Source organism: Acinonyx jubatus, chromosome C1, assembly GCF_027475565.1.
Source record: "Acinonyx jubatus isolate Ajub_Pintada_27869175 chromosome C1, VMU_Ajub_asm_v1.0, whole genome shotgun sequence".
NCBI classification, from domain to species: domain Eukaryota; kingdom Metazoa; phylum Chordata; class Mammalia; order Carnivora; family Felidae; genus Acinonyx; species Acinonyx jubatus.
In genome coordinates this window covers 88,897,077-88,919,374 of record NC_069381.1, presented here as the reverse complement: position 1 = coordinate 88,919,374, position 22,298 = coordinate 88,897,077, and the positions used below count along the sequence as shown (strand labels likewise).

Here is a 22,298-nt window from a genome sequence, read left to right as displayed (position 1 = left end):
TGCTTAAACATTTCCAATAAATTATTTTTAAAAAGTAAAGTACTTCAAGGAAGTCTAATGTTGTTATGGTTTTTATCTTAAAGGGCTCATGTATGTAATAGTAGTAAGGTGAGAAGGTGTCTAATTATAAGGAAGCCCTTAGGTCAATTGCTGATGTATTTAATAAAGGCTATTTTCACCCCAAACCATCTGTGAATCTTAGCTTTCATCATTCAAGGACTGTAGCTTTGTTTTCGGTTATATTTGAGAACTAATGGTATAATAGGCTGTATCATTCTATAAACCTTAATCTATTATAATCCTTGCTTTTATGTTTACAACCAAAGACTCTGTTTTCAAAGCCTGTTCTGTCCTGAATCCATATACTGGCTCAGTCACTGCTACCGTTTTTTTGGGAAAGACACACCACTCCAAGTGTGTCAGGGATAATATCTACATTATAAACAGGGTTATTATAAAGGATAAAAAACATGTAAATACAAATTATACACAGTCCTCAACACATAATATTTGTTCAATGGGTATTAGCTATTGTTACTATCAGATTTGTTTTAAGAAAAAGGAGAGTAATAACTGAGCACTTTATAGGTGGCTATGTAACACCATAGTTTAATTCATTGCATATATATACTTAGGTAAAAAAAAAGTTCACTGCTTGGTTGAAGCTATGAATTTTTCATATCTGTTACCAGGTCCTACTAAATTAAGAAATCATTTCTGACTACAAGTTAACCAATTTTTAAAATTGCTATTCTTCCATTCCTGACAGTATAACAGCAACATATTAAAATGCTAAAAATACAACTCTTAACATTTGTAGGTATAGCTCATGAAATACTATTTACAATGAGAAGTTGACTCATTGTCTTTCAACACAGTATTTCATAAAAGAAAAAAAAAGTTCTTGGCCATGTAGACTGTGGAATTTTTTTTTACATTTGATATTTCTCTATGTGACAGTCTGAATAAGTTAAAAGTTAATGAAAACAATTCCCAAGGAATAAAATATCTGGTTTTTAAATAGTCATATGTAGTGATATTACATTGGTATTTATTTTGGTGTTCACTGTAATCTGAGTCTAAATAAATATTGATGACTATATCCTGTTCCCAATAATATAGATTCACATTTAGTAAACTGTACAATATCTGCCAACAGAATCTTGCAGTGTTGTTAGGACACTGATACTATGACTAAGAGTAATAGCAAATTATTTTAGGGACTTCAGCAAATCCCTGTCTTGGGGGTTGCCTTTTATTATTACTATCCATAAACAATGAACTGTCAAATGTGTGAGGAAAGTTATGTGATTATAAAAATCACTATGTCACTTTTAAGAGCCAATATACTCCTTTTTTAAAGTATGTTATCAGGTATATGCCTTATAAATAAATAAACAAATAATTAATTAATTAATGAAATTAATAATTTTTATATAATCTGTATTGTGACACTTTATGACACAGAGCAATATCATGACAAGTGACCAACTGATTAACAGTCTGTCAAACCTTCCTGGAGGGGAGATTTCCTAGGAGAAAGATTTTAAAGCAGAACAAAACAAAATGAAACAAAACAAAGCACACAAAAAACACAACTTCCTTTAAGTAGGAAATTTTTCTGGTCAGAACATCTGTGTAAAAAATGTGTAATGCTTTCTCTACATGTTTACCAGGTGAAGTTTCCAGATTCAGTTCATCCTTATCATTGTTAAACATTACCCTGATAATCCATAGTGCCATTCCCCTCTCATCTGTGAGCTCAACATTTATGTGCATCATGATTATAATTCTAACTAATTAGTTTATTTTAATTATAATCAATACACTAAGGAGAAGTTTGAGACAGCTGATATGATGTATTACCAATTCTAAAAGCATTTGTCTTGCTTTTGGCAGTTGCGCTATCTCTGGAATGGCCCTGCCTGCTTGGCAGGAACCTGTCAGGGCCATTATGATTGCTGTATGCAGGGGCATTAGCTGACAGTTCTTCTTCCACTCCTGATAAATGTATGCCTGCAGTGTAATCACATCCACATGGTCTTGCTCTAGCATTTACCTATAGCTTCATCAAATATGAGAATATGTAACATAAATATATGAGAGTCCCACATATACATGAATCAGGCATAGCATCATAGTAGATGACAGGAAGTCTCTTCTGAAAGCCTATGCTACATGAAGCTATGTAAGTAGCTTTGTGGGGAGAAAACACTTCTGTTACTATGTTAAGGATACTTGAGTGGTTCTTAAAAACTGATATACTGGAAAATGATTTCAGAGGCATGAGAGGATTTTCCCCCCAGTGTAATATTTACAAATCAGTGATTCTGAAATATCATAGGCTTTGTGGTAAGGTGGGAAATTCCTATGTGAAGTTATTAACAAAGACCTGTACTAGACTTAAATTGAGCATTCAAATATATAACTTTCCTCTGATGTTGTTCTAGCATATACTCATATTTTAAAACTCCACATTGGAAACTTGACCCTGTTTTTATTGATAAATCTTTTATTCTTCTCTCATGAATTATTCAAGTACTTGTGCCAGGCAAGCTTATTTTCAGCGAGTGAAAAGGAGATTCTCAAATCATATGCCATAATTTCTTTCAGTAAAAACCAAACTTTTTCTATACACATAATTTTATTTTGATAAAACTGTATGTGTTTGGTGATTTAACATTCTTTATTGTTGAAATAAACATCATAATTTTAAATGTATTTGATGCATTGAATCAATCTTAAATGAATTAACTTGCTCATGCTATTGGTCAACACCAAAGAATACGGCTCCATTAGAAATGTGCACCTTGTCACCCTGATATGCTAGACTCAGTACTGCTCTGAGAAGGAGAGAGAATTGAAACCACTAAAGACTATGTAATTGTGTGATAAGGAAGAGACAGAAAGATACTCACAGCTGATAAGAGCTGAAAAATGGCCAGGAATAAGGTACTGATCTCTGGCTTACTGACTGCATGTACATTAAAATGAGAGATAAAAGTTGTCAGATAGGATATATTTTTAAAAAAAGAAAAAATATCCTAATTAGCTTTAGAGAAATTAAAGGCAACCTTATTAAGCAGTGGACTTTGACTATAGGCAGTATTTGATAGTAAGTTAAATAAATGTGAATATTTTACCACGGAAATAGAAGAGGGAAAACAGACAAAAACATTTTACTTTTTTTTAAGTGGAAAACTTTGTATCTTAATTTCTTCACCTATGTATTTGTTTTTTAGTTTTCTTGAAGTTAGATTATTGGAAATAGAATGAAACTTTAAAACACTCTTAATTTTACAGGAAAGGAAACTAAAAAGTCTTAGTGACAATCCCCCAAATCTATTTGTTATAAGGACTGCCTAGATTAGAATGTTTTCCAGATTCAGTTCATGTTAAACATTCTGTACTGGCTTTCCCTTTTTCAAATGTGACTTCTTCCTTAAATATATATTAACTATGCATTGTTTTAATATTCTATATATATATATGAGACTTCATATATACACAAAGTGTTTCTTTACATCAAAGCCACTACATATTATAATTTTAAAAATGAAAAAATTGTGGTATGTATAAAGGATCAGTAATATGGTTAATTTTCCAGTAAAGTATAAGAATAATTTTCCTAGTGAATGTCTATAGTTCTATGTATTCACTGTGCAAATATGCCTTAATATCAAGAATGACTGAATTCCAGGGTGCTTGGGTGGCTCAGTCAGTTATGTGTCCAACTTCGGCTCAAGTCGTGATCTTTTGGTTCGTGAGTTTGAGCCCTGCGTCAGGCTCTGTGCTGACAGCTTGGAACCTGGATCCTGCTTTGGATTCTGTGTCTCCCTCTCTCTGTGCCCCTACCCAGCTTGTGCTCTGTCTCTCTCTCAAAAATAAAATAAACATTAAAAAAATTAAAAAAAGAATGTCTGAATTCCAACCACTCATCTATATAGCAAAATTAAATGTACCTAAACCTACTTTCCTGTGAACTCCCTTTCAGTAGGCACATCTACTCTATATGTTGACCACAATCACAAAGTGCTGGACTTTATTTTCTGTAACTCATATTACAAGATCAATTATACTATAAATTACACTAAATGCTTTCCATAAGTACATATTGTCCCCTCCTCTGTATCCTTTTAGAGCAAGTATACTGTCCTTAGAGACATGGACCTGCCCTCCCTCTCCAATTCCTCTAATACAAGTCACTCTTCAAAAAAGGTGAGGGAGATGGAGAAGGAAAAGGAGAAGGAGGATAGGGAGGTGTAGGGGGAGGAGGAGATGATAAGTAGGATAATTGATGGTTGCTTAAGGCTACACAGTAGGTGGTCTGCTGTAACTGGCTTTAAAAAACAATGTGTTAAGGTCATTGCCCACTTTTTCCATATTAACAGACTCTCCATTTTAAGGACTATCCAACTCCCATGTGATTTAGGATTATATTTCAAATTAATCTAAATTAATTATAGTAATCTCATTCAAACTTCAATTTTGACTTCCATGAGGCCTAGCACTTTACCTTTGTGAGTCTGCTGGGAAATGTTTCCTCCTTTATAAAAGAAAGACCATAAGAAGAAATAATCCATCTTTGTGGATTTATTTATTTGTTTTTCCCCACTAGACATATTAAGACTTGTTACTGAATTGTGACACATATATATAACAAAGAGGGGACTATGGAGTTGGATCAGGACTCTCAGGGGTAAGGATATTTAATGTAGATAATAAAATATATTCTAATTTATAAATCTTCCTTTTTGTTTCCTATTTGTGTTCTTTCCCAAATGCAGTGCAGTTTTTTTGTCCTCAAAATGTAGTATAGTTCCATCTATATTATGGAAAATATATATGTATATAAAGATCCATGAACCACTTGAACAGCAGCTTTGAGGTAGGTGTTGAGAGATGAGACAAACCCTTTGGGATCTTAGTGATGTGGTATCTGAAGAGAATTTTAAACGTGTGAGTTGTTGGTATGTATTCTGAACATTTACTGACCATTGCTCTCCTTTCTGAGACTATCCTGGTTTTCTCTATCAGGAGACTTGGAGGGTTTTGTGGTTTGGGTTCCTGAAAGTGTGTGGATGGTAAGAGTAAACATTTCTTTCTGTCTCTCTTCTTTCCTCCCTCCCTCCTTTCTTCCCTTCTTTCCTCACTTAATTGCATTCCATTTTATTGAAAAATATGCCAATTAAACATTCACTGTCTACCATTAAAAGTTTATCACATATTTCCATTTCTGCTCCACTTCCCTACCATCCCCACTGAATACTGTATTCCATTAGCCAATGTACTTTCTTAGTTATCATTCTCACCTTCATCTCATAACAATGAGTCTCCTGCTAATAGTCATTTAAAAAAGTGTGACATGGATGAATGATTAAATATGTGAAAGAAATGTCTTGTAGTAAGTGTGCTTCAATCTTTTCATGTCTTAATGTTATTGTCAGGGAATTATATTACTCATTCTATTAAACGATACTCTCTCACTAAAATTTTATTCTGCATTAGATGAAACTGGGGGAGTCGGGATCCTTTCATAATTGAAGTTTTTCCCAGAAGTAGGTTGGCATCATCTTGTTTACAGAACAGAAAGAACTAAGGAGTTGTCAGTAACAGATATCTTAGGAAATCTAGTGGGGTGGGAAAGGTGGGAAACTAAATGTGTTATAGATTTCAAAATCAACCTAGGAAGAAATATATTTCATTGGAGGTGATCAGGCAGTTGAGAAAGGGGAAATAGAGTATAACTAATTTTGCAAGCCATGTTTATGCTGAGAAATACATAATTACAACAAACAACAATCACTAAAGAGAGTTTCAATGAGATTGTCAGACTATCTTCACAGATTTATATATTGCTGATCCACAGACATGGTAGCTTTCATAGCTCCTAAGGAACATAAGTGGTTAAAAAAAAAAAAAGGCAGACATAGAAGATAGAGGTGACACAGAGAGTAAAAACGACTTGTAGTTTCTTTGTGGGTATTTATATGAACAAAATATATTTAACAAATTTCAAATAACCACTGTTGTAAGATAGTTTTTAAAGATTTTACTATTGGGGCACCTGGGTGGCTCGGTCAGTTAAGCTTCCGATTTTGGCTCATGTCATGATCTGATGGTTTGTGAGTTTGAGCCCTGCATTCGGCTCTGTGCTGACAGCTCAGAGCCTGGAACCTGCTTCAGATTTTGTGTCTCTCCCTCTCTCTGCCCCTCCCATGCTCATGCTATGTCTCTCTCTGTCTCTCAATAATAATAAATAGATGTTAAAAAATTTAAAAAAAAGATTTTACTATTATTTAGGCATAGTTATGTCCATGCCTTCCAGTTGTACTTTTATTATATCACTTACTATTATTGATGGTTCCTCTTTTGTTTACTGTATTGATTTTTAAAGAAAGAAACCAAAATATCAAAAACTCAGATGAGTAAGGTTTTAATAACATCACAAAATTTTAGAAAAAGTAATGCAAAATATCAATGCCCAAAATGTTTCTACAAAAAAATTTAAAATAACAAAACATTTACTAATTAGCTATTGTTCATGTTGGAAATACTGGATTTGACTGCATGGTTTTTCTTTGTTTTCAGTCATTTTTAGTATCTAAGGCCAGGAATAGAATGGTATTTTTATCAAATGCATTTATATTTGTAAACAAGATGATTTATAGGTTATTATCTGCCATCTAATTACTCCTTTTCGTATACATTATTCCTATGGGAGGACATCACTTTAACATATTATTTCAAAAAATGCTAGTCAATGTGTCAAGTTAAAATCCTCCTTTGTCTCTCATTCCTCTAGGTTAATTTTTCTAAAACAGTCTTTGTGATATTATGGGGAAATTAGAGTGTATGATGTTCAAATACTTGTCTCTAATTAGTTTAATCACCCTGAAATATTTTCCACATCTATAAAATATTCACTCAAATACTTAAATGATGCACAAATTTACTGTGAAATCAAGGGAGAATAAAATGTGAAAGCTCTTTTTAAACTGCTATAAATATCTTAATAGAATCAACGTTTTATAAATTATACCTTTATAAAAAACATAAAAATATCCACCTTTGAGCATATATGTAGTATCTTAACTCCTAATCCTAACATAAGCCACTGTGAAATTAGATAGTACTTAATAACCAGAAGTAAATTTCCGATATTTGTTATGTTTTTTTCAATATCTCATTCATTCCTTCATTAATTCATCTACTCCTCATCTATTCATTCATAAAACAAATAATTGTTAATATCTACTTATTATCTCACAGCCTGTGACAGATCTTGGGGTATAATTGAAAAGAATATGCTATTTCTGTTTCAAAGATATATTGGTCTTGGGTGAATGCATCAGTTATCTTCAGCAACACCAATGCTGCATAACAGGTAACTTCAAAACACTTGTTGGCATATTACAATAAACAGTGAGTTTTGTTTATTACTTTAGAGGTCAGCAAGGTAGCTTTGCTGATCTGAGCTAAGAGGAGCTCATCTTAGCTGGTATTTCCCTTGTGTTGTGGTTACCTGGCAAGTGATGTGGGGAATAGCAGCTCTAAAATAACCTTGGTGCAGGGGGGTACAATTTGTCTCTGCGTCATGTCAATACTCATCATCTAGCAACTAGCCTGGGCTGGTGATGATAGTCTAAGCAGACAACCAAGAGAAGACATGTCCTCATAGTGAACACAAAGAAGCAAGACAGAAAGAGGAACGTATAAGGTCTTTTGAGAACAAGGCTCAGAATGGCATACTTTCACAATAGCGTCCTTCTATTAATTAAACAAGTCATATAGCCAGTATTCAAAGGATGGAAAATAAACTCCACTTCTTGATGAAAGTACTATTAAGTCATATTTACGACTGTAGGTACAGGGTGGAGTGTAGAATCAGGCATTTTTGCAATCAATTTCCTAAAGTATGAGACACACATAAATGGACAATAATGTAGTATAAATGCTTCATTTTTTCTCCAGCTTGTCTTCAACTTTCTCTCTTTTCCTTTTGTCCACAATTGTTCTCAAACTCAATGAATGGTATTTTAAATCATTAATACTATCTCCTTTGCTCTTTCTTCTCTATATGTTAACATCTTATTGGAAAACTTTAAGTCTCTTCTCCCAAAACAATCTACAAGCAACTTTTCTTTCCCTTCGAGCTCTCACCGCACACCTTTTTTCCCTTTACTATCAAATTCTGGAAAACTGATATTCTAAGTGCAGGGTTTTTTTAGATTTGCTTTTCCTGCTTCCAAACCCCACATTTTTTCCCTAGCCTATGTTGTTGACTTCTATGTTGTCTACCATTCTATGACAATATTTCCAGTGATTTCCACACCCTAGTCTAGGTCTAATGACCTGATTGATACTTTTTTTAACTTGAAACTTCATCTTTTGTTTTTCTACTGCCTCTTCTATGAGCACTAAATCTCAATCTACCACTTGGCTTTCTCTTATTCTCCAAGTGAAAAGAAGTAATGAAATGGTGGAAGAAGCAAGCACAGAAAATCTAAGTGATAACTAAAATAGCTTGCCATTTACTGATTTTGAAATCTACATATTGACTTTGTTTTTCCAAGTCTTTGATTACCTAGTGTGCATCAAATATCATAAGGTTAGATTAGTAAGTTTTAAAGTCAATTTTTAAAAAGTCATGTGTTAAAGACTCTTAAACTAAAAATATTTGGAAAGATTATGTGTGGCAAGGGTTAAACTATACATAAATGAAACAAGTAAACAAAAAAACTAATTCTTGACACAGAACTGCTTATATTCTAGCTAAAAACATAAGAATATGCAAACACATTTAGGATTGTGTGGTGGTTTTCATTAAACGTTCAATATATGAATAAATGAACACAGCCAATGAGAGAAGCTTAGGAATATTTGAAGATAAATTTTGACATTGGAGAGAGAAACTACTCATTATTGAAGAAGATTCTGTAAACAAGAAAAGAAAACATTGATTTTGGAGATCAACCTATTTAGAACTTGAAAATCTCCAGAGTAAAGCAAATGATAATAATAATTGATAATTGATAATAATATTGTTTCATTCAGTTGATTCTGAAAGGAACTATATTCCCTAGGACTAACTGCTCATCTTCTACCTGTATACTACAATAAGTTTTCTTACTTCTTTGTTTTTCTGAGTCCTCAGCTTGCAACTAATTTTCTGGAGCTGCAGTTGTCCCTGCTTTAGTCTACTTCATTTAAGAGCATTAGTCCTTACTCCAGCAATATTCTTGACCTCACCTGTTCAGCATACTTGAATACAGATAGGACTCTATCTCTTCCCTGCTTTATCCTGGACTTGTTTGACTCTCGTCTCCAGTGAAACTAAAATTTCTACTGACTTGCTACTTGCTATACAAAATGTGGTCCCAGATCAGCAGAATTACTGTTATTTGGAAGCTGGTTAAAAATGAAGAATTCCAGGCCCCATCAGAGACCTATTAAATAAAAACCTACATATTAAAAGATCTCCCTGTAACTTGTTTGGTATTAAAGTTTCAGAAGCATTTAACTATCAGTTTCTTGGTTTAATAAGTAAATTATAATAGATTTTTCTGTTAGAGAAACAAAATCATCTTTTGCAATCCTGTTTATTTTAAAACTTTTAATTAAATTGCAATTTGTTTTTTTAATGTTTTTATTTATTTTTGAAGGAGATAGAGAGAGAGAGACAGACAGACAGACAGACAGACAGAGCATGAGCAGGGGAGGAGCAGAGAGACAGGGAAACACAGAATTCGAAGCAGGCTCCAGGCTCTAAGGTGTCAGCACAGAGCCCAATGCGGGGCTCGAACTCATGAACTGTGAGATCATGACCTGAGCCGAAGTCGGACACTTAACTGACTGAGCCACCCAGGTGCCCCAAACTTCATTTATTTTTAATATATGATGTAACTTGTGAGTGACCTCTGTTTAGTCTTAAATAATCTTTGGATTTCAAAGAACGGAGATGGTATGTGAAGTTTCTATTCTAGGTAAACAACTGCTTTGGACATCTTATTAAGAGACTGATGTCATAGATGCATTTTTACATTCAGTCATTAACTCATGAATTCATTAGTCAGTATTTCAATAAATATTTACTGAGAATTAAATAATTGTGTGCAAGCTCTGTGTTCTTGATGGTTTTTAGTCTAAAGAAGGTGTAAATAATGATCCACATAAATTTTTCTTCAGGGCTACTGTCAGAGCTAATTTTTGAGTGACAGTATGAAAACTAATATAAAGTTGTGTAGCCAGTCAGAAACATATAATATTAAAATGATAACAATAAAAACAAGAGAAATGAAACCTTCATTTCGCTATCAGTCCTTCCTAGCTCTGCCATAGTGGGGTCTCCTCGTGGTTTGTTTGTTTGTGAAGTTTATTCATTTATTTTTGAGAAAGAGAGAGAAAGAGCATGTGCACACAGGAGTGGGGGAGGGGCAGAGAAAGAGGGAGAGAGAGAGAATCCGAAGCAGGCTCCACCCTGTCAGGACAAAGGCTGATGTGGGGCTCGAATTCAACCACAAGATCATGAGCCAAAATCAAGAGTTGGTCGCTTAACTGACTGAGCCACCCAGGCACCCCCCTCATGGCTTATTTAATAGTTAACTAAATGTAGGTGCCTTTAGTCCATAAATAAATACTCCCTAGTATTCTTCCAATTTGACAATGTGTGAAAGAATAATAAATATAATGGATAAAGAAACAAAATAAAAATTACTCAGACCTGCATGCCTTCTTAAAAAGCATCTGAAAGCATCTAATTAGTCACTACATTTTATTTTGTACACTCATTTGACAATAGGCTTTCCAGAAATGCTAATAATGGAATAAGTAGAACCTTATTTTCAGGTAAAGAAGATATATTTATTTGTCCCAATATAGTATATTCTATTCATTTGCATGTGTGAGTATGTGTGTAAATGTGAGTGAGATTGAGAGACAGCATGTACAACGTGGGGAGAATGAGAGAGAGGAGAGTATCAACAAATGCAGATATATGTTTTAAAAAATATTACCATGGGGGAGCCCGGTAATCGGGTGGCTCAATGGGTTGAGTGTCCGGCTTTGGCTCAGGTCATGATCTCATGGTATGTTAGTTCGAACTCCATGTCAGTCTCTGTGCTGACAGCTCAGAGCCTGGAGTCTGCTTTGGATTCTGTGTCTCCCTCTCTCTGTCCCTCCCCCCACCCCTTTCAAAAATAGATAAAAATTAAATTTTTTTTTTAGTTACCGTGTACTTATGCACCATACACTTTCCCAGGCTATAGGAGTTTTATATATATATTCTCTCACAGTATCCTCACAAGGAACCTAGGAGATAAATTATGCCACCAATCCTATGTTTCAGATGAGGAAATTGAGGCTTAGGAAGGTAAAATAATTCAGTAAAAGTCATATAGATAGATATGTCATATAGATAGTAAATGTTAATCCAGGATTCAAATTCCAGATCAGGCAGATTCCCAACCTTCCTTCCCTGGGGAAGGATGGGCTGCAGTACTCCTCATATGAGATACAAACACCTCATTTTTCAGATTGAAGGACACCGACTTTCACACAGATGGCTCTATGATTAGCAGTAAATTGCCTCTTAATTGGAAAGTAAAAAAATGATCTCTGAAATCCCATGTAAAAAAAATCACTTAATACCAGTCACAGTGCTTTCTGGCAAGAGTTAATGAATTAATTATATTTATATAAGCAAAACAATGAAGCAGAAAGTAGCTCCTCAAACTTAAAAAAAAAAAGACTGCTTTTTAAATATATTACCCAAGCAGAATCCCCAATGAGAAGATGATCTTCAATACCCCTAAATCAGCAAGTTAAAGTTAAAAGATCTGCTTTAATGTGCTGCTATCACACTTAACCTTGCACCCGCTCCTTTCATTTGTGTAAATTGAGGAAGAAATCTCAAATTAAAAGGAAACAAAATGCTGACATTATCTGAGGATTAAAAAATTTATCTAGTGAAACGTATTTATGCAGAGTAAGTAAAGGGACATGGTTCATATTTGGAAAGTTATGTGTAAGATCTCTGCTGGTAGTAGCCCCCCTTCCAAAAACAAAAAAAAAGGTTTGAAAACAAGCCTTCTATAGAAAGTGTAGATAAATAACCGGTATAGCTTGTTAACTTAATACCCATTTACAGGCTTCCCTGGAATAAGACGACAAATGTGACTGGAATATGCCATACCAGAGTCTAATATTCATTTGGTATGGTCACTTGTTTTGACTGAGAGGGACTGCTGGAAGCTGAGAGAGCATGGTGAATTGGATTATTGAGAAGGATTTAACCAAACACAAAGGGATAGTAGAATTGTATCTTTATGAGTTCCCCTTCTGCAGGAGGCCCTCATAATGTATTTACCACAGCTGAGTGAGCTCACTTGAGAGCCATTTATGATGTGTAATGCTCTGTGTCCTTTGTTGGAACGCTGGATGACAGGTTAATTGAATAGTGGCAGGGCAAGCGATCAGGGTCACGCAAGACGACCAGTGTATTTGATGGCTAAAGACAGTACTTCATTACTAAAAGACTTTTATATACAAGTACAATTTCAAACTGTTTTTTTTTTAAAGAAAAGTATTCATTTATCTCTTCTGAGGCATCCAGAGATTTATTGCATAAAAATGTCAATAAGAAATTTTTTACATAGTGAATCGGTATTGTAGGTCAGACAATTAATTAACAATCTTGAAAAATGATATACTTGATTATTCAATATCATTATCTTAAAACCCTATGGCCCTCTATGGTGTACCAATTCACTCTCTGTTCTCAGTTGTACTAAAGCTCAACGATTAACCCAGTCATGTGTTTATCTTCTATGAAAATAAATCACTTCACATATGTTTGACCCACTACAGACATAGCCATATAGAGTTTTGAGAAAAATAATTAAAATAGAAAACCAGTGTGCAATATTACTAGAATGCACCATCAATAACTTCCTACATAATGCAGTTTTAAATTTTTTTCTGACACTTCAAATCACTAATCTCCCCAAACTTAATTTATTACTTTTTTTACATTTATATGCATCCTCTACCAGCGTACATTTTTTAATTTTGAAAATATTAATGTTAATTTTACACTTCAGATGTATTTTTCCATTAAAATACATTAAAATTTTACTCTTTGAAATGGCACAGTAAGAATATCAAAAAACCCACTCTCTTGTAAGAAGAATGAGAACACTGTTCAAATGGTCAATATCAACTTTGAAAGCTTGGAATTCACTAAAATATTGCTATAATCTGAGGAGGATTTTCTCAAGTAAAATAACTGAATCTTGGGAAGAACAGCAAGTTTTGTGGCATTTTTTACTTGTCCTTTTCCCATCCTCTTCTCCCAGATCTAAGGTAGACTTGAAAAACATCAATCACACAACCAAGCAAGCTTAGAAAATGAGTAGTCTAACAGTGACTGGAGGATGCCGAATGGGTTTGAAACTTCTCAAAAAGCTTTGTTGCCAGAGAATTGTTACTATCTGACCTGCATATTAGTTCTCTGAAGAAGGTCCAGTTGCAGGACTTATCTTTACTTGATCTGATCCAGAGACCACTCAGTGAGAAAAGCCCTATCCCCAGGATCTTGTTAAAAAACAAAAACAAAAACAAAAACAGCAGCAATGGTTTAATAACGTATCTGCCCAAGGAGACAATAGCAGCGGTTGGACAATAAAGAAACTTGGAAAAACTTAAAAGGAACATCTGTGAAATGGGATATTCATAGCGGCTTTGAAAAGCTACACCACATCCTTGGGGATCTAGGACATTCTCATGTGCAGGAATGTGTGCATACAGAGCGAAGGCCTAACAAGACTGTCTCCCCTCACTGGCTAATCCTGAAGTACTGCACAATGAAGAGGTAAGAGGTAAGGCAAAGATATACACTGTTAGAGTGTCAAAATTGTGTGTCAACATACACACAGAGCCCTTAGCAAAGGGTGGGAGTGTTATTAATTGAATGTATTTAAGGACACCTTCGTTTAATCTCGGGCTGACCCTTATCTAACTGAGCATAGGCTTCTGTGTCCACACACAACAAGGAATTCAGAATTTATAGAATTAGTTTAAGAAAGCAATTAAATCAACAAACAAGAAAAGCAGCAATGACGACAAATCTTGTGTATGACAAGGGGTAATTTGATTTCCATAGTAGCTATTTTTTATAATTTAAAATGTTTCGTTTCCAACAACGACAACAATGAGATGTGCAAGCAAATAGAAAAGCACGGCCAGCACTTAAAAAAGTTCATGGAAACTGTTCCTGAAGAAGACCAGGTGTACCATGTACTACACAAAGACTTAAATCAGCTATTACAAATACTTTCAAAGAACTAAAGGAAACCATGTCTAAAAAATTTTATTGGAAATTATCAAACTGATGTCTCTCCAAATGGAAAATATCAATAAAGATACAGCAATTATAAAAAATAACCACAGAGATATTCTGCAATTGAAAATTTCAATAAAGGAAATGAAAACAAAAAAACCAACACTTGAAGGACTTGGAAGCATGTCTGAATCACAGAAGAAAGAATCAGCAAACCAGAGTTAAGTCAATTGAGATGATCTATTCTGAGGAACAGAGAGAAAAAAAGAAAGAAGAGACATGAACTGATCTTCAGAGATCTATGGGATACCGTCAGGCTACTGACATATGAATGAAGGGATTTTTAGAGGGAGAAGAGTATGACAAAGGGGAAGAAGAATATTTGAAGAAATGATGGCCAAAAACTTCCCAAATTTGATGAAAAACATTAATCTACACATCCAAGAAACAAAACAAACTCCAAGTAGCATAAACTCGACAGTAAAACACATCATAATCAAACTTTTAAAAACCAAATTACGAAGATTAAATCTCAAAAATAGCAAAGAAAAATCGCCCATCACATACAAGGGATCCTTAATAAAATTAACAACTCACTTACCAGAAACCATGGTGGCCAGAGGCAGTGGGATAACAGATCCACAGTGCTGAAAGAAAAAGAATATCAAATAAGAATTCTATATTCCATAAAACTATCCATAAACATGAAGAAGAAATTAAGATATTTCCAGACAAAGTCTGAGATAAATTGTCACTAGCAGACATGCTCTATAAGAAATACTAAAAGGAGTCCTCAGGTTAAAATGAAATGAAACTGCATAGCAACTCACATCTACCCACACACTCACATACAATAAAGAGTATCAGTAAAGGTAACTACAGTGTTAAATATAAAAGACACTGAATACATTTTTATTTGTGGCTCTTTTCTTTGCATATCTGATTTAAAAAGCAAATTCAAAGAGAAATACTTATTAAACGATTCTGATGGATTTGCAATGTATAAAGATGTAAGTTTATGACAGCACTAGTGCAAGGAGGGTTGAGGGACAAGCGGTATATTAGAGGAGAATTTTAACACACTATTGAAATTCAATTGGTATTAACTGATCATTCCAGTTTAAGTGGTTGTCTTATTCTTCTCATGCTACCAAATAAAATATCATAGGGTATTGGTTTTGCTTAAACATTTTTTTCCAAAGTTCTGGAGGGTGAGAAGTCATAATTAAGATGCTGGCAAGATAGACTTTAGCCTGAAGTCTCTCATCTTGGCTAGTAGATGGCTACCATGGCATTGTGTGCTTACATGATCTTTACTTAATGTGTTCCCAGAAAGAATAAGCTCTGGTCTCTCTTGTTTTTCTTATAAGGACACTAAATCCATCATGGGAGCCCTCTTATGACTGCATCTAAATCTACTTACCTCCCAAAGACCCAACCTCTAAATACCATCATGTTTGGGGATAGGTCTTCAATCAATGAGATTAGGGGAAGATATAAATATTCAGTCTACAACAAATATTAATTTAATACTCAGGGCAACAAATCAAAAAAAAAGAGAGAAGGAGAAAGGGAAGGGGCTGGGAAGAAGAAGAGAAAGAATTCAAATAGATTTTAAAAGAAACATGAAGGAATTTTAAGTAGAAAATATTTAACTAGGAATATTAAATAGAAAATATTTAACACAAAAGAAAACAGCAATAGAAGAGTATCAGAGTAACATAAGACATATAGAAAACAGGAAATGGTAGACATTAATTGTACATTATCAGTGCTTACAGTAAACTTAAGTAAACACTAATAAAAATGAAGTTCAGAATTCATTTTAAAAATGAACAAACTCTATGATGTCTATAAACTACGCACTTCAGACTCAAACACACAAATTGGTTGAAAATAAAATAATGGAAAAATATATACCGATATCATGCAAAACAAAGTTGAAGTGGCTGTAACTATATAAAAAAATACACTTCTAGACAAATATCATTTTTAGATACAAAGGAGGTCATTTCATAATGATAAAAAGGATAATCCATCAGAAATACATAACAATTATTAACATATGCACACTTACCTACAAAGTCCCTACCAACATAATGCCTCTCAATGTTTAAGGTGGCTTTGTTTTTTCCAGAAATTGACAATTTGACCTTAAAGTGCATATGAACCAGGAATAGCCAAAATAATCTTGGAAAAGAAGAACAAATTTGGAAGACACTTCTCACTTTCAAAACATAACAAATATGCAGGAATACACAGTCAGTAATTGTATGAGCAAAAGCCTTACACACCTTTTCAAAGGTTTCTGGGCATATTACCATAGTATCACTATGTAGCTGCTTATTTTAATAACAATTTCTGGAAAAACCAACTATATTATGTTTAATGATCTGTTTATAAGGAAAAGATAACACTGTTAATTTCACAAATACTTGCACTAAAACAGTTAAATAATTGAAAGCATTGGACTCCATGGGTATGATTCATTTATCTAGAAGGTGTACTTGTGTGTTTTCTCCCTGAAGCCAGGAAAAATTTAAGACTGCTATCTAGGTGTCATCTAAAATTTTAAAGTATCAAAATTGTCATGTCAGAGGCACCACTATATATGGGGAATATGTTGGGAAATGAATTCGGTATAATTAAGATGATATTATGAAACTATTGAATAAAACAAGTATATTTTTTATTTTTTTTCCTTTTGAATCAGTTTTGGAAATCATACTGACAGTAAGGTCCCAGGAAAGAGGAAAATATAAATGCATTTGGGCAAAAAGTGTCAGACAAGGGACAATTCCTTGTCCAACAGCAAGGATGAAGGGAAAAGCTACTGGCTGAGAAACTGAAGGAAAGAGAAGACAGGCAAGTGTTCTGTAATAGGAACACTATTTTCTCTTTTCAAGAGATGGTACTTTAATGGGAAAGGAATGCTAGATTGGGTCATGCAAATCAAAAGCAGTATTTGGTTTCTCACATCCCACAGGGATCTCTGTGGAGGTGATTCAACAATGCTACTCAGGGACTTGCTCTCACAACATGCAAAGGAGAGTGTCCAGCAGAGTGAAGGCAGTCCCGTGGTAAGGAGGCAGAGAGAAAGGATCTGAGTTTCTATTTTTTTAAGTTTCCTTTTGTCTAAATTTAAATAATAGGAATCCAGAGTTTTCTGTTTGCCCTATGGGGAACCTAAACCATAGTTTCTGATGCTGAACAGGAACTCACCCTTCCAGTGTTATCTCTAACAGGGGCTGAAGGCTTGTGTTTGGGATAAGGGAGTTTGGGGGACTATTCTGTGGCCTATGGCTTCAAGATAGACAACTAAAGGTCAAGTTGAGTCTACAGGCCAGAAGAAGTTTTATGGCTCAAAAGTGACAGGGGAGGATCTCCAGGCACTGAAAAACCCAGAGAAAACCTATAAACATATATATATATATATATATATATATATATATATATATATATATATATACACACACACACACACACAAATATATACATACACGTGTGTGTGACATGTGTATATATATATATTATACATACACATGTGTGTGTGTATCTACAAATCAGTTATGCTTACGCATTTAAAATATATGATTTATAGCTGACTATTGAGTCCTTGGAACTTCAGTTGCCCAAATCCAGAGAGCCCTGCTTATCAGCGCTTTACTTTCACCCTTAGCCCTGCAGGGCTATATATAACATCACAATTATTTCACTGTCCTGCAGACATCTGGTTGTTGACTTAACCATAGCGTGGTTCATTAATTGGGCCAAGCCTTTAAGGACTGATACTGAAAAACTGCTGTTTAAGACATTGCCCATTATGTAACTCTGTTCCTGATTTAAAGCACCACATGACAGAATTCTCCTAGAAATTAGTTAAACACACGCACACACACACACACACACACGCACACACACGCACACACAGAGAAAAAAAATATTCTTGAATAATGGATACTTTCTTGTTTTATTTTAAAATTAATGAGATTTTTAAGCTCTTTATCATTAGTATCTAAGAAAGTTGGTGGTAAAATTTTTTTAATTTTATTTATTTTTCAGACAGAGACAGAACACAAGCAGGGGAGGGGCAGAGAGAGACACACACAGAATCTGAAGCAGGCTCCAGGCTCTGAGCTGTCAGGACAGAGCCTGTGGCACGGCTTGAACCCACGAACTGCAAGTTGGACGCTTAACGGTCTGAGCCATTCAGGCACCCCAAAAGTTGGTGGTAAATATGCTTACCCCAGGTTTCTAGAAAATTATCTATTGCCTTACTCATTATGATTCTTATTAATTTACATTTTTTACTCCTTTTATATACACAATATATAGGTGTAGTCCTTACACCTAAACCTATACCTACCCTCACCTCTATTTTCACATCGGCACATTTCCTATCTCTATCTCTCATCTACATCTGTTCCTATTATTATCGTTTTTACTATTTCTCTATCTATGCCTAGGCTTATTAACTTTGTACCTGGTTTGAGACTTAAAAAGTTTGGCTACATTTTGACTTCAATCTCAGAATTAACGGGGTAGTAACAATTGACATGTATTAAAACAACATGTTTTACTCATAGGTTTACCTGCAGATTTACAACAGACAATGGATTTTATATTTTTTTTATTAATTCTTAGTCCAAATTTCTTTTTTGCAAAGTTGCTTATGTTTTATCTGGCTTACACACAAAACTTGGAAGATCTTGTGAGCCACTGGAAATGTCCTAAGGAATTAAAGGATCCATAGGACCCAGAAAATGGAGCATATGTTGAAGCCTGGGAACAAATGTATAGTAAGAAATAGTTTCCCGCAATGGAGATATTTTTCTTCTTTCTGATGTATGTGCGTGATTTCTTCACCAGTGGCCACATGTGTACATTTGAGTACTGTTCATTTCCTTTAATTTTATTTTTCTTCCTTCTCCTCCTAAATTTTCTTCAGATTTCTAAACTCCCTGTAGCACAATTGAAAGTTGCATTATCAGAGGAGGTTTAATGAACAGCAAGCCTATTGAATTTAATTAATTTGGGTGCATAATAAGCATTTTTGTCTTTGAGGAACACATTACTGAACTAAAGAATGGTGAGCATGCACACTATTTTTAATCAGATCCTTGGCGAGTAATTTGAAAATAATAAACTCTGCATAAATAAAGATGATTATAATTATAACTAAAACCAGAAAAGAACTCTTTTTTCTCATTTATAGAATTTTGGAACACACACGTGTCAAAATTCAATTCATTTACTGTCACTGAATTTGACCTCAAGGTTTAGTTTTGCAGATTTTAAAACATTGGTTATAAATCATTAATTGATAAAAATGGCCACAAAACTTGTAATTTTTGTTTTGTTTATAAATTTGGAGGTAAAATTAGGTCCAATAACATGCACAGATCTTACATTTACAATTCAATTAATTTTAACAAATGTCTCACCACAATATGGAATATTTCCAACCCTTTAGAGACTTACTTCATTTCTCTTTCTAGTAATGTACTATAATATCTCCCTGTGTCATAGTTACAGGGACCCAATTTTTCATTGGTTTCATCATGGATTAGTTACTCCTATTTTTGAACTTGATGTAAACGACATCAATGCAGCATGCACTCCCTTGTAGTCAGCTTCTTTTGTTTCAGCATAATGCCTATGAGATCCACCCAGTCAAGCAATCACGTATTAAGGTGACCAATTAGGACAATAGGCCAAAATGAAAGTAACAACCATTTGTCCATGTACTGTGACAGCAGTGCAAACAAGAGGGAAAAAAGCAGTGTCAAACTTCTAATATTTGATTTTCCATTTTCCCACTACAGACCAGTACTGAACCAGAGTCAAGTGGACTAGTGCAAAATGGGAAGAACTGTGTCACTGCCAAAGAACACTGAACAAAAGTCTGCTGCCTCTTTATAGATCATGGTCCAAGAAGGAAGGGCTAAGAGTAGAAAGGTACAGAGTCCTGATGGAGAAGACTGCCTCAGCCAAGGCCCCCATAATGAAGCCTCTGAATGGAGGCACCTGTATCAAAAATGCAAAGATACTGGGCATGGTGGGCCCAGGGGTACCTGAGTCCTTGATGCAACTCCCTCCAGAAAACTTCAGTGCACTGGCTGTGCACCAAGTCTGGTGTGGGGAGGGCAGTACCCCCACTATAAGGCCTGCCTAGCTAAGCAAAGCTTTCCAATTTCCAGTGGCCATGCCCGAAAGATCACACCTAGGATTTTGGCCTAAAGCCAGACTCCTCACACCCATGTTGTTTCACGTCTCAGGATCTTATTCCTCTACATCACTGAGTAATGTTCCAATGTCTGAATATATCTCAATGTTGTTTATCAATTTTTTTGTTGGAAGGCAGTTGTAGCTGTCTCCAGTTTGGACAATTATGAATAAAGGTATAGTGAACTTTCCTGTACAAGACTTATAAAGATATGCCTTTATTTCTCTTAGATAAATGTCCCAAGGTAGAACTTCTGAGCCATTTTCCTTGTAAGGAAATACTATAAAAAATTTCCCAAAGTTTTTCAAGTAGCCATACCACTTTGCACACCTGAAACCAATCTATGAGAATTCTAGCTCCCAAGTGTGTGCTTAGTGACATTTACTGTCTTTAGCCTTTTAAATTTTAGTCACTTTTATCCAATGTGTAGCACAGTATCTCAACAGGGTTTCAATTTTCTTTCCCCAGATGACTAATGATGTTGAATACTTTTTGTTTTTCATGTGCTAATGGCTATTTTTATGTTTGCTCTGTGAAGTGTCTGTTCAAGTCTTTTTCCCCCTCTTTTTTATTGAGGATTTCTTCTTTTCAGTGCTGAGTCCAATTTATTCCTCCGCTTCCCTGTGAGATTATAATTTCCAGATGAAATTATGTTGCTACATTTTAGCCATCCAGATATTGCATTGTTTTCACCTCTCTGAAAACATGCAAGCAATCCTGAGACTCTATGTCACCATGGGAATTTGAACTTCCAGCACTATCAGGACTTTGCAGCACTCTAAGTATTCACCTGTAAGCTCCTGTCCCTCTCTCTCTCCATGTTCCAGCTGAAACCCTCTGACCTGGGCCCTTGTTGTGGCTTCCCAACTTGTCCTGCTACCTTGTCTCTTGCTCCCCCCAGTTGATCCTTCCCATTCATACTGAAGTGAGTATAACATAAACCTCACCATGCAATTCCCCTTCTCACAATTCTGCCCCAGCTCCTCGCAACAGTCCTAAAGTTCTCCACGATTGGTTCCCCCGCCCCCTATAGCATCAGCTTCAACCATCTTCATCTCACTCCCAACATTCCACTGGCACTAACCAGTAATAACTCTGACATTTCTCTACCCTGCTCATTTCTAGTCTATGGGAGGCTACTTATCCACTCATCCAACATATATTTATATCATGCCTACTGTATAAGTACCAATTTTCAGTACTTGGAACATATTAGTGAATGAAAGAGGGGAAAAAATGCCTAGCTAGTCTATTTGCCTGTGATACCAGGCAGTAATTGTCATCTTCACTTGGCTGATTCTTATTTAACCTTGTGGTCTCATTTCAAGTTGAAGGACTAATTTCTTCCAAGAAGTCTCCTTTGATCAACTTTTTTTTAGTCATGTTTCAAACCAGCATGTAGTAAATGTCCCCATGTGTACTTTACTCTTTCCTTATACTTACTTTATTCAAATTATACATTTAACTATGTTTTCACTAAGGTATACATTCCTTGAGTGCTAAAACCATGCTTCATATATCCTTACAACCAGAACATCTAACACAATTGTCACCTAATAAATATGTGTATGTCATGGGAAATGCCCACAGAAAAGAGATGAGACCAGAAAATAATTGAACACGAATTCTTGGGGAACCAAGTCATATCTGTAAATGGTAGGGGCTGATTGTCAAAGGGACATTTACCTGGCTGCCTTTTCCTAGATGCTCAAAAATAGTGGCCCAGAAGTGACT

The 22,298-nt window shown here is 34.9% G+C and overlaps 1 long non-coding RNA gene across 1 annotated transcript; it reads left to right on the top strand.

Annotated features, from left to right (window-relative positions):
- The first annotated feature begins 7,255 nt into the window (after nt 1-7,255).
- Nucleotides 7,256-20,726, top strand: LOC128312068 (uncharacterized). Its single transcript, XR_008290864.1, has 3 exons — nt 7,256-7,387; nt 18,401-18,569; nt 20,164-20,726. It is a non-coding gene; the product is annotated as an uncharacterized LOC128312068 (long non-coding RNA).
- Nucleotides 20,727-22,298: the final 1,572 nt, after the last annotated feature.